The following is a 13,567-nucleotide window of genomic DNA, read 5'->3' as shown; positions in this document are numbered from 1 at the left end:
AAGAGGGGGGAGGAGAAGAGGGGGGAGGAGAAGAGGGGGGAGGAGAAGAGGGGGAGGAGAAGAGAGAGGGGAGGAGAAGAGGGGGAGGAGAAGGGGGGAGAAGAGAGGGGGGAGGAGAAGAGGGGGAGGAGAAGAGAGAGGGGAGGAGAAGGGGGGGAGGAGAAGAGGGGGGAGGAGAAGAGGGGGAGGGAAGAGGGGGAGGAGAAGAGGGGGAGGAGAAGAGGGGGAGGAGAAGAGGGGGAGGAGAAGAGGGGGGAGGAGAAGGGGGGGGAGGAGAAGGGGGGGGAGGAGAAGGGGGGGGAGAAGAGGGGGGAGGAGAAGAGGGGGAGGAGAAGAGGGGGAGGAGAAGAGGGGGAGGAGAAGAGGGGGGAGGAGAAGAGGGGGAGGAGAAGAGGGGGAGGAGAAGAGGGGGAGGAGAAGAGGGGGGGAGGAGAAGAGGGGGGAGGAGAAGAGGGGGGAGGAGAAGAGGGGGGAGAAGGGGGGGAGGAGAAGAGGGGGAGGAGAAGAGGGGGAGGGAGAAGAGGGGGGAGGAGAAGAGGGGGAGGAGAAGAGGGGGAGGAGAAGAGGGGGGAGGAGAAGAGGGGGAGGAGAAGAGGGGGGAGGAGAAGAGGGGGGAGGAGAAGAGGGGGGAGGGAGAAGAGGGGGGAGGAGAAGAGGGGGGAGGAGAAGAGAGGGGGGAGGAGAAGAGAGGGAGACGAGAGGGGGGAGGAGTCTGTGACCTGATTCTTCTTATTTTTTTACTATTGTAGTTTTTTATTTTTACTTATTTCATTTATTTATTTTTTAATTACACTCATGATATTAATTACATTTGTGGTATTCATTGATTACATTTGCATTATTCATTCAATAATTATATTTATGATAGTCATTAATTACATTAATTGTATTGATTTATTACATTCATATTATGTCCTGATACCACTATCCATTTGTGGTGACCTGATTCTTATGGACACCCCTGCACACGTGCATATGTGCTTACCGGAGCTACGCCACGCATGCGCATAGATTGCGTGATCACGCTGAGCAGACTGTGCGATCACACGGTGCACGGATACGTAGGCCGTAAGGCCCTTTGCTTGGCTACTGAACTGTGCACATGTGGCCATGTAAATGGAGGAGTGGCCTGGAATCCCAACAAGGATAAGGGGAGGGGAGGGGAGGGGAGGGGAGGGGAGGGGAGGGGGAGGGGAGGGGGAGGGGAAGGGGAATGTGTATCCTCAAAGAACTCCAAGCAATGTGGGCTAGCCCTGCTCTCAGGTCTGCCGGGGGATACTGCATAGCCACCCATAAAACAGAGGCAAGAGGCTTTGGGTGTCAGTCTGGACTCTCTCCCCTTTGAACAGCCACACTGTTTACTATAACAAGGGAGTTCTTCAAGGCCTGCCTTCCTCGCTCCTGAGGAGCTGCTCCCCAGGTTAGTCATCCGGGACACTGAGAGCCACTTGGGGGACTCTGGAGTTTGCAAGTGTGGACTTCTCTGTCTGTCTGCTCCTAAGCCAGCGCCCAGGAGGAGGGGCGCTTTCCAGAAACATCCGTCCTGTCCTCCGGCCCAGGCATATACCAAGGGAGCTGTGGCTGGGGGATCATGTGCAGGTAACCCAGTTCAGTTGTGTGCACGTGGGCTGCAGACCCAGAGGCCACGCCCCTCAGCGTCCTCCCTAGTTCCTGGTCCTCTGTAGAAGGTGCCTGTGTGAGTCTGGAAGCTGGGAGGGAACCCAGCCCGCCCCTGTCCTGCCAGCCCTCAGAGCTGCACAGTCTTAAGTAGTGCCAGTACAGAGAGCAATCAGGGAGCAGCTGTTCAGAAAACAGAACTGTCACCCCTGAGTCGGCTATGAGGGACCCACTCGCCCGACTTCCTTATTCAACTGCTTGTTTTGTTCCAAAGTACAGCACCCACAGGTTTTATTTATTTATTTGTTTGTTTGTTTGTTTGTTTGTTTGTTTAAAAGATTTATTTATTTTTAAGTGCACTTAGTGTTTCCCCTGCATATATGTCTCTGTAAGGGTGTCAGATCCCCTGGCACTGGAATTACAGAGAGTTGTGAACTGCCATGTGGTTGCTGGGAATTGAACCTGGGTCCTCTGGAAGAGCAGCCAGTGCTCTTAACCCCTGAGCCATCTCTCCAGCCCTTATTCATTCATTCATTCATTCATTCATTCATTCATTCATTCATTCATTTGTGGGTGCTCATGCCACAGCACATATGTGGAGACCAGGGAACAACTTAGGGAGTCAGCCCTCATCTTCCACTTTGTTGGAGGTCCTGAGCATCTAACTCAGGTGCTCAGTTCAAGGCCAGCCTAGGGCAAATGAGACCCTATCTCAAAAAAGAGAGATGGGGGTGGGTGGATTTTAAGCTGAGTATGGAAGTACTCACTGGGGAGGGAAGGCTGGGGCTGCTACACAATGAGTTCCAGGCCTACCTGGACTACATAAAGACCGGTCTTTAAAAAAAATAATAGTAGTCATAGCGGCTGGAGGGATGACTGAGTGGCTGAGAGCACACACTGCAATTGCCTAGGACCTGAGTTGGGTTCTCAGCACCCACGTCAGGAGATACACAACTGTGCGTAACTCCAGTTCCAGGAGATCAATGCTTCTGACCTCCTCGGGCACCCATATTCACATGCACAGCACCCCCTACACACACATAAAATTTAAAAAAATAAAATAAATCTGCCGGACGACGGTGGTGCATGTCTTTAATCTCAGCACTTGGGAGGCAGAGGCAGGTGGATCTCTGTGAGTTCGAGGACAGCCTGGTTTACAGAGCAAGTTCCAGGACAGGCTCCAAAAGCTACACAGAGAAACCCTGTCTCGAAAAACCAAAATAAATAAATAAAATAAGAGATAGATAAATAAATAAAATAAGTCTTTAAAGTAATAATAATAATAATAATAATAATAATAAAGCAATTTTAGCTCAGAAGTCAGAGGGCCTGGGTTTGGATCCTTGCCCACCTGTGGCTAACCATGTGACACAAAGCAAGTCTCAGGTTCTCTGAGCTGCAGGGTTTCAACAGCGCAACCCACTGCTGAGACCTGCGTGGTGGATAGAGTGAGGCAGATAGACTATACTAAGGTGCGCTGACCCATTGGCTCCCACTGAGTTCATCCACACCCTGTACACTGCACACAGCTAATGCTGTCAGAGGGAGAGGGTGGGCAGGAGGATCATAAGTTCCAGGCAGGTGAAGCCACAGAGAGGTATGAGTGTGGGCGAGAAGAAGAAAGAGGAGGAAATGAGATGACAGAGGGGAACTGAAGAGAGAGGAAGAGATGAGGAGAGGGAAGAGGAGAGGGGATAGGAGAAGAGTGGGGGAGGAGAAGGGAGGGAGAGGGAAAAGGAAGGAGGGGAGGGGGTAGTAGCTTGTTCGGTTGGGAAGGCAGATCAAATGACCCCTAATACCCTTCCCAAGCCCAACACCACGAGGCTTTGGGTTGAAGAGTGGTCATTCCCCAGCCCACGTTTGCTTGGCTTTCTCCATCCCCGCTGGGAAGGGAGGCAGCAGAGTGAGGGAGGATGGATGAGGCCCAGCGGTGGGAACTTGATGGCGCTGATGTTGACAGTGCAGATGGGCAGGCTCTGGCCACTGCTGCACAGAGGTCATAGTGAAGGGCAAAGAGGTAAGTGTGAGAATCCACTCTCTCCAGAGCGCTCAGGTAGGTGACCAGGCCAGTCTCCTTGTAAGCTGGTAGCACATGCCTACAATCTTTATCCTCAGCTCTGTAGCAAGTTTGGGACTGCATGAGACCCTGTCGAGCACAACAAAACTAAATTCACCTTGCACCCCAAATCTTCCCACCTATTCCTTCAGCTTTCCAGCTTGCCCTCCCTCCAGCTGCCCTCGAAGCAAATTGTCTTAGGGTTACTACTGCTGTGATGAAACACTGGCCAAAGAAACTTGGGGAGGAAAGCATTTATTTGGCTCACACTTCCACATCACTGTTCATCATCAGAGGAAGTCAGGACAGGAACCTGGAGGCAGGAGCTGATGCAGAGGCCATGGAGGAATGCTGCTTACTGACTTGCTCTCCATGGCTTGCTCAGCCTTATTTGTTTTTTTAATTTTCTCACACAATACATCCCGGCCAAAGCCTCCCCTCCATCCATTCCTCCCACCCCACCCCCGCATCTCCTCTCCCCAAGATCCACTGCTCCTCCATTTCCCTTCAGAAAAGGGCAGGCCTTTCAGGTATATCAACCAAACACAGCATAACAAGTTACAGTAAGACTAGGCACAAACCCTCCTATGAAGGCTGGATGAGGCAGCCCAGTAGGAGGAGAAGGGTCCCAAGAGCAGGCAAAAGAGAGACAGCCCCTCTACTACTGTTAGGAGTCCAAAGAACACCCCAAGTTAAACAACCACAGCGTGTATGCAGAGGGCCTGGCAGACCCATGCACGCTCCATGATTGCCACTGCAGTCTCTGGGAGCCGCTATGAGCCCTGCTTAGCTGATTCTGTGAGCTGTGTTCTCGTGGTGTTCTTGACCTCTCTGGCTCCTACAATCCTTCCTCTCTATCTTCTGTGGGTTCCCCAAGCTCCGCCTAATATTTGGGTGTGGGTCTCTGCATCTGCTCCTGCCAGTTGCTGGATGAAGCCTCTCCAATGACGATTGGGCTAGGCACAGATCTATGAGTATAGCAGAATGTCATTAGGAAACACTTCATTGACTTTTTTTTTTTTTTGGTCAGTCATGTTTGCTTCTATCCTAGGTCTCTGAGCCATCTAGCTTCCTGTTCCTGGCCACCCACAGCCCACCTTCTTATAGAACCCAGGACTATCAGCCCAGGCACAATAGGCTGGGTCCTCCCTCCCCCATTGATCAGTAATAAAGAAAACACCTTACAGCTGGATCTCATGGAGGCATTTACTCAACTGAGGCTCCTTCCTCTTTGATGACACTAGCTTGTGTCAAATTCACCTAAAACTAGTCAGTACGTAAATATATCCTCATCCCAGATTAGCAGGCTACTGAAGACCCCAAGGTGGAGTCCAGCACTAGGGCCATCTTGGACAGGAAGTTCTAAAGAAGGCAGGGAAAGCCTTTAAGGAGAGAGTACAGGGCAGGGCAGGGAACAGGGTGTCAGTGTATCTGGCGTGCATCATCTCGCAGGAACGCCACAAGCAAACCTTTGGAGGCCAGGATTCAGAAGGACCCTCTAGTGTCAGTGATCCAGGGTCCTGGGTGACAGCAGGTATGAGACAACCCAGCTCTTTTTTTACACCCCTGCCCCTGAGTGGCTTTCCAGAGAAACAGGAGTAATTGGGGTTTACAAGCAATTTCAGCTCTTCACCAGGTATGCCCCAAACTGGGGAGAAAGGGGTCTTGAGCTAGGCCACGAGCCTCGGGAAGCAGAGGGTCGGACAGGATGGACATTACTGAGGAAATAAGAGAAAACAGGAACAGGCCTGCAGAGCTGGGGAAAGGCCCAAGCAGGAAGGGGACGGGTGGCGCAGGGGTGCAGTCTGGAAGGGTTGTTGTGGGGCAGGAGGCATGAGGCAGTATTCCCCATCCCCTACCCCAGGAGGAGGCTGCACATTAAAATGAGTGTGTGGCCCTCGGACAGACCTGGGATCTGGGTGGAGCTCAGGAGCACAGTGTGGGGACACATTGTGTTCACGATGTCTTGAGGCCAGGCCAGGCTGAACAAGAGGTAAATCGAATCTCAGAGCCTCCCAGCTGGGCCCATCTTCCCCTCCAATTACAGAGGACAAGTCTAGCCCCTTGCCGAGCTCCCTGGACACAGGGCCTTTCCAAATGGTGGGTCTTCTCCATTTGCACATCATGAAGCAAGCCCGCTGGTAAGGAGCACTCCCCCCAACCCCCACCTGTCTCTTTCCATCTCTCTTCCTTGGGTCTGTCTCTTCATGCAGCTGAGGGTCACCTTGATTCTCCTGCTCCTACTTCTCAAGAACTGGCTTATGGGAGTTTATATGCCACCACAGCTGGCTTGTGGGGGAGCTGGGGGTGGAACCCAGGGTTCCTGCATTCTAGGCAAGCACTCTAGCAACTGAGCTCCGGCCTCAGCCTCAGGCTCTCTCTGTTTGTTTAAAACTTCATATGGGCAGCAGCAGTGGTGCATGCCTTTGATCACAGCACTCAGGAGGCAGAGGCAGGCAGATCTCTGTAAGTTCGAGGCTAGCCTGGTCTACAGAGTGAGATCCAGGACAGGCACCAAAACTACACAGAGAAACCCTGTCTTGAAAAAAATAATAAAACAAAACAAAAAAAAACCCAAAACTTCATTTGTTTTTTGAGGCAGGGTTTCTCTGTGTAGCCCTGGCTGTCCTGGAACTCAGTCTGGGGACCAAGCTGGCCTTGAACTCAGAGATCCACCTGCCTCTGCCTCCTGAGTGCTGGGACTAAGGGTGTGCACCACCATGCCCAGCTGTATTTATTTATCCATTGATTTACGTTAAAAACATATTTTTAAAGATTTATGTATTTATATGCATGTGAATGTAGGTGCCTGCAGAGGCAAGAAGGTGTCAGAGTCCCTGGAACTAGGGTTTAGGTGGTTGTGAGCTGCCTAATTTGGGTGCTGAGAACCAAACCCCTGTCCTCCGTAAGATGGGTCAGTCCAAGCATTTAACCACTGAGCCAACTTTAGCCCAGATGGTCTCTCGATGCCACGGACCAGAAAGAATGGGTCAGGTGGTGGCTCAGAGCTGTCCCGTGATGGCACGAACCATTCCATCTCAGAGATACGCCTGAGCACAAGTGCATGTGCACACGCACAAGCCTGCACACAGAAGCATGCATCGATGCAGGCTCACATTTATCCATGCAGATGCAGGCTGCACATCTGCCTCGCTCCTGTACCTGTCTTCCTCAAAGGCTTCCTGCAACAGCCCTGTCTTTGTCTTCCTGTCCAAGATGGCCCCACTGCGTGGGCTCCATGAGGACATCTTCGCTGGGGCACTAGTCTGGGTGAGGATATATTTGCACTGGGTGGGTGGTGTGGTGGGTGGGGCAGGCCAGGGACAGGAAATGTGTCTCTGCGTGTCTCCATGGCACAGCCGCACCTTCCTGGGAGGAGGGGGGCGAAGACCTCCCTATGGTCCCTCCCCCTCTCCTTTGTCCCCCTGGAGAGGACAAGCAGGCCCTGCTTCCCTTGGGCCCTCTCAGCAGCACCACAGCTGAGCAGCAATCAGGGAAGGCAGTTGTATGGTGACTAGAGCAGAAATGGGTGTGGACAGGCCCAGAGCAGCACCAGATGGCCAGTCCGTCCTGGTCCCACCTGTGGGTGCCCACGGCCTTTCTCCTTTTCTGCATCTGAGAGCAGGGCCCAGGGAGCATGGGGGCCTGTGAGCTACCAGAGAGCCCTGCCCTTCTGGTCTTGACCTACTTCTGTCTCAAGGACCTATATTTGCATGGCCCCAAACGCCTGCCCTGCGCTTTTGTGTTCCCCAGGAGGCACAGGAAAGGTGTGGTGGTAGCAGCAGGAGGCAGAGGGGAAGAGTCCATGGGGAAGGGTTGTTGGGATTCAGCAGGCCATATCCAGCTGGGTGTCCTTAGGTGAGGGCGGTGCTGAGTTTGGAGACCGGGTGGCAGGGAAGTAAGAGTCCTGTGGATACATCAAAGTCCAAAGAGTCTAATCAGGGCCCTGGATAAGGAGCAGGATCCGGACCTGATCCAAAAGTCCCAAGCTAAACACTGATAATGAGCTCAGGACCATCTGGCGCGGCCTAGGCCTTGCCACCAATCCCCAGGGAAGCCTCAGCTGGGTGGCCCTGCCAGGCTTGCCTGGGTCTACATGGGTGTGCCAGGCTCTTTCTGAGCTCAGGTGTGCTTGTGGTGGCTTCCCGGGATGTGATGGGGCCAGGGATGTGTCCAAGAAGAATAGAGAGCCTGGATGGGAAAGTTCCGGAGAGATGCCCTTGTATGTATGGGAAGACATACAACTCAGATATGGAGGTTCTAGCTCTGTAGAATGAGAAACTGAGGCCTGGAGCAGGCAAGGGACTGATGGCCTCAGAGGGTCTTCATGTTCTACATGGGGACAGCAAAAGAAGGATCCAGAGGCCTCAAGTGACCCCATAGGTGTTTGGTCGGAAGCTCCCCTTGGGGGCCTGCTTTCTGAAATATGCAGGGTGCAGAGACCCTCCCCCTTTCTAGAGTAGCTGAAGCTGTGGCCCTGACGGCCGAGGAGGAGTTCCCAGGGTCCTCTCTGCTGGAGCCCCTCAGGCCTACTGTGGACATCACTGTGGTCTCAGTCTTAGCATTGCTACCCTAGTTTCTGAAGTCCAAGGTGTCCTGGTGCTGCCACCCAGGCCGTCCCCGGACAGCAGAGGTCAGACTGGAGGTTCAGGCTGCTGATGTGGAGCCCCACAGAGCCATGCCTGGCCTCCAGGACAGTGAGGGTATGGCAGAGGACGCGCTCCGGCTCCAGGGATGGGTCTCTTGCTAGGATCTGTTCCTTCCCCCATATTCCCTCTCCACTTCAGGAAGTGAACCCTTCTTCCGGTCCCAAGCCTCAGAGCCCTCCTCACTTCTCTCCTCCACTCACACTCTCTGGGTCCCTAGAGCAATGTGGGCATCATTGATCAGCGTCCCATTAGGTCTACCATCTCAATGGAGGGTAGGTGTCAGCATACAGAAGCAGGGCACAAGCATTTAGTTCATTAACAACTCCCGACTTCTGCCTCCGTCCCACTCCCTCCTCAGCCCTGCCATCCACCCCAATTACACCCCGTGTCCCATGGCATCTGCTCAGGACCCTCCAAAAGCATCCTACTGCTCTTGGATAAAGTCCACCCGCCACTGGCCCACGTGTCCTGCTTCTGTAACCCCAGCCTGTGTCTTCCTCTCTCTGCAACAGCTTCCCTGGTCTTTTCTGACCCTCTTCTTCCAAGAACTCAAGCTGTTTGTCCCACGCCTACCCCAGGACCTTTGCACCTGCAATTCCCTCTGCTTGGAATTTCCTTCCCTCAGCCATTCCTCAGTCTCTGTCTTGCCACTCACATCTCTGCTCCAATCTAACCTCCCCGAGGTCATTCTTGATAGCGGAATTCGGGACTGTGAGGGCGAGGTCTCATCGGTCTGCATCAAGGCGAGGTCCCCAGCAAAGTGCCTAGTACCCTAGCAGGTAAATGCTCAATAAATACTTTGTTGGATGGATTGATGGATGAGCACTGGCACTGGACTGAACCCCAAGCCTCCTCACCACCCACAGCCTGGCCCCTGAAGGCCATTCACAGGTACACGGATCCATATTCCACAGACCACAGAGGGAGGTTATCTCTAATTTCCCTGCTCACCCCAAGCTATTCTCCTCAGCCCCTCCCCACCTACTTCTTTGCTCTCAACAGTCCAGGCTCTCCTCTCTCAGCAGGCCAATTGCTAGGCCCACACCCTCCTCTCCTTCCCCAGATCTACACAATCAGGGCCCACCTCCTTCAGGAACGCTCCCATATCAGCTGGCTGTTGCTATGAAAACCACAACAAGGCTAAGCTCATGCCGTGTATCAGTAGCCACTGAGAATTTTATGTGCCTGTGTGTGTGTGTGTGTGTGTGTGTGTGTGCATGCACACGTGTGTGAGAGATGTGTGCATGTGTGTACTTCTCTTGGCTCCAGTGGATGTCCAATGTCTTCCTTAATTTTTGTCCAGATTAATTTCTGAGACAGGATCTCTCACTGAACCTGGAGTCCACTGATGCTGCTAAAATGACTGGCCAGCAAACTCCAGTAATCCCCCTGTCTCTGCTTCCCTGCTACTGCTACTGGGAATACAGGTGTGTACTGCCACACTTGGCTATTTATGTAATTGCTGGGGGTTGAACTTAACATTTATACAGCCAGTGTTTTTACCCACTCAGCCATGTCAGTCCTCATGTGTATTTTTTTATTTTACTCAGCAACTTTCTAGGTACGAATCATTCCCCATAATAGTTGAAGAAACAGCTTCAGAGTGGTTGAGGGGTATGCCTGAGGTCCCCCAGCTATCAGAGACATGGGCACATCTTCCATAATCCTGTGCTTTTAAAGCTTCGTTTCTCCACCTAGACAAAAGCTTTGGGGAGTTCGAGGCTTTGTTAGGGCTTACCTCACACAATCCATTTGTATCCTGGACGTCCAATGTTTACTTGGGAAATCAAGGCCACTGTACCTGTGTACACTGGGCCTCACCCCCCATGTATCAATCTGTTGATATGTTCCTAGGCAAAGGGAGACAAGGAGCCTCCGGGAACACCTGGTACCTCTTCCCCACCCCCATCCTGCAGGCCGATGCCCTCCAGCTATAGCCTCAGCTGCTCCGAGCACTGCAGGGCTGCTCCAGTCTGGTGCCCAGAGTCCAGAGCAAAGCAGCCATTTCATTGGTCACATTCCTTCCCTGGTGAGTGAGAGGCTTTGGTTCTCATCTCTCCCTGCCTCACTCTTTCTGGGACTAACCTGGGGGGAAACTGGGGCAGGCTGAAGGACAGCAGGTAGAAGGAAGCAGCAGGGAGAGTCATCCCCAGCCCGGCCCCCCAGGGGCCACAGCTCCCTGCTAACAGATAGGACTGAAGAAGGGGTGGGAAGACACAGCCACCTAGGTCACAGGTTTGGTGGGAGTGCCACACCCTGCACTGTTCGAAAACAGTGATCATGGTAATAACACCTCACACCTGGCACGAGATGCCCTTGACCCCCTGACCTCCCAGGTCCTCTCCAGGGGTATTCTGCCAGCACTGTTCATCCTGGAGAAACAGGGCCCGGAGAGGTGTCTACCCAAAGAGCGAGACAGGAGACCGAGAAGACGCCACAGTGACCAGGGTGCTTTCCTGCCCATCCCCGGCACAGAATGACCAGAGGCACTAAGCCAAGGGGCAGGGACACTGAAGCCAAACTCTCATGACCCAGCCCCTGTGAAGACACCCTTCCCAGGCCCTTTCTGAAACCCGAGTTCCCATGCCTAGCATCTGTCACCTCCATGCCCATAGCAAGAATCAGTGCCACTCAATCCCAGGGCATACTCAGAGGGCTGAGAGGCAATAACACCTGGATGCATGGACCATTCAGAGTTTGATTTGCCAAGAACTCCTATGCTAGCTGGAGTTGGGGACATGGATCACGGCAGGTGTTTATACAGAAAAAGAGAGGACGGTTTCAGGCCAGGTTTGAGTTCCCAAGAATCCGTAGTAAAGTGAACACTTAGGGTCTGGTTGGCTGAATTGCAATGTCTAAAACAGGGCAGTGCTTGGTTGGAGGTAAGCGAAGGTCAGGCCTGGGTGCTGCTTTCGGCCACGGCTCAAACAAGAGCTCAGAAGGCATGCTGGGAAGAACCAAATGCAGATGACAGTGGCACCAGACACCGTTTACTGAGCACCTAGCTGCAAGCCAGTGGCATGGTTAATGTTGGCGGGACATTTTCTTATGTGACTCTTGCAATAATTCCTAGAGGGAGGGACTGTTATTATCCCTATGTGACCGAGGAAGAAACGGACGCCAAGTGGTCAAATGGTGCCACCGAGTCTCGGGGCTCAGCACCCTTGGCAGAGAGGGCTGCCTTGGTCATGTGCAGGCTACTGCAGAATTAGTACTGGGTGGAGAGGAGAGCGGACTTCTGAGGTGGCGACCCTGTCCCTGGAAGGGCTTGAACAGACTGGATGACAGACTGGTGAAGGGACCATGGCAGGCACTCATGTGCTGGGATTCCAGCTGGTTGCCACAGTTAATTCTTTTTTGGGGGGCAGAGGTTTAGTTTCTTGAGACAGAGTTTCTCTGTGTAGTCCTGATTGTTCTGGAACTCACTCTGTGTAGCCCAGGCTGCCCTCAAATTCAGAAATCTGCCTGCCTCTGCCCTGAGTGCTGGGATTAAAGGTGTGCACCACCACCTGGTGGTTAATCCAGTTTTTAAGATTTTCTTTTTTACTGTGGTGGTGGTGGTGCGCGCATCTTTCTTTAATCCTAGCACCTGGGAGGCAGGGGTAGGCCTCGAACTCACAGAGATCTGCCTGGCTCTGCCTCCCGAGTGCTGGGATTAAAGGCATGCGCCACCACCCGGCTTTGTCAGGTATTTTTGTCACAGCAACGGACATGTAACTAATACTTCTAGGCTGGGATATGGCACTCTGCTCACCCTGGCCCAGCTCTTCTCCACCACAGACTGCCATGGCTTTTAGCACGACCCCTTTACCTCCAAGTAGGATTTCACTTCAAGGTACTTGTCGGAGCACCCAGTACTCGGGATCCTTTAACCTGACCTGACCTGAGAGGTCCTCCTAACCTGACCTGACCTGAGAGGTCCTCCCACCCACAAGGAGAAATCAAGGCAGGCAAGGTCAAGCCTCCCACACACCTGCCCTGGCCCCTCCCATGGACAGAGGGAGCTGTCCCTGAGGATGTACAAGAGAATAGGAGCAGGGTGGGTCTGTGGGTGCTGGACAGGCTGGGAGGTGCAGGGTCCTGGAATTTCGAAGGCTTTCTAAGTGGGGCCACTGGAATGCAGTTCTAGGAAGAATGGAGTCATTTGGGCATGGGGAGCGGTTCCCAGTCAGGCCAGGCCTGGCCCAGAGCAGGGGTGGGATGGGGTAGGAAAGACACACGACTGGCATGCAGCCCCAGTACAAGCCGTTAATTAACTCATAGCCTGAGGTGAGTCTCTTCACCTCCCGGCCTGTTTCCTCTCCTGGACACAGCGATAACAAAACCTGCCCAGGGAGGCCTGACAGAGACAAATGGTCTCAACCTCTGTGGAAAGCCGCTCTGTGTGTATTCGGTGAGGCCTTGTTATTACACGGGGATGGGTTTGGGGAGGGCCTCTCCGGTCTGACCTGAAATGTCACTCAGACAGGATGCTGGATCCTGTCCTTTCCTGAGGGAAGCCCAGGGGGCCAGCGGCGCCTGCTTCTAAAGAAGGGAGTGTCCAACCGCTAATGTTGGCTGATGATTTTTGGACAACATGGCTGATTCCATCTAAGCTCCAGCCCTGACTGTTGAGGGACAGGTCCCACCACAAGGACAGCTGTTACCCTCCTGGGCACTGCGCCCATTCGCCTGTCCATCCCTTCCTGTAGGAAAGCAGTCCTCTCACACTCTACCCTGTCCCTGGGAGAGGAACATTCCTTAGTGGATGTGGGTCAGAGGCAGAGGGGGAAGGCTGAGGGCCCCACTGGGCTGGGGTCCAACTTCTGGGGCCTGTGTCTTGGACTTTCCCACTGAAGCAATGGTGGCTTGTTCTGGGGGACCCAGGGAGTCAGAGCAGCCTTTGGAACCAAGAGAACAAGGACAAGGCTCTCTAAAGGAATGCAGCAAGTCTAAAGTGGGGGGCCTCAAGAGTGGGGACAACTGTGGCTTGTCGTCCTCAGGAACAGCTGGGCTCCTTGCTTTTCAGACAGGACCTTACTATATCTCGGCTGGGTTGGAATTTGCTGTGCAGACCAGGCTTGTCTCAAACTCAGAGGTCCGCTTACATCTACCTCCAAAGTGCTGGGACTAAAGGTTCACGGCGCCATACTTGAAATCTGTCTACTTTCAAAGTGGAACCCCGTTCATCATCTGGCTGGCTACTTGTCCCATTAGCTCCGCATCTTCCAGGTGCAGAGTGAGGCCCACTTGCTTAACCCTGCAG

Source organism: Peromyscus californicus, unplaced genomic scaffold (assembly GCF_007827085.1).
Source record: "Peromyscus californicus insignis strain IS unplaced genomic scaffold, ASM782708v3 Scaffold_19__1_contigs__length_69161282, whole genome shotgun sequence".
In the NCBI taxonomy this organism is placed as follows: domain Eukaryota; kingdom Metazoa; phylum Chordata; class Mammalia; order Rodentia; family Cricetidae; genus Peromyscus; species Peromyscus californicus.
The sequence above is the reverse complement of the archived record's forward strand: the minus strand, read 5'-3'. Positions refer to the sequence as shown.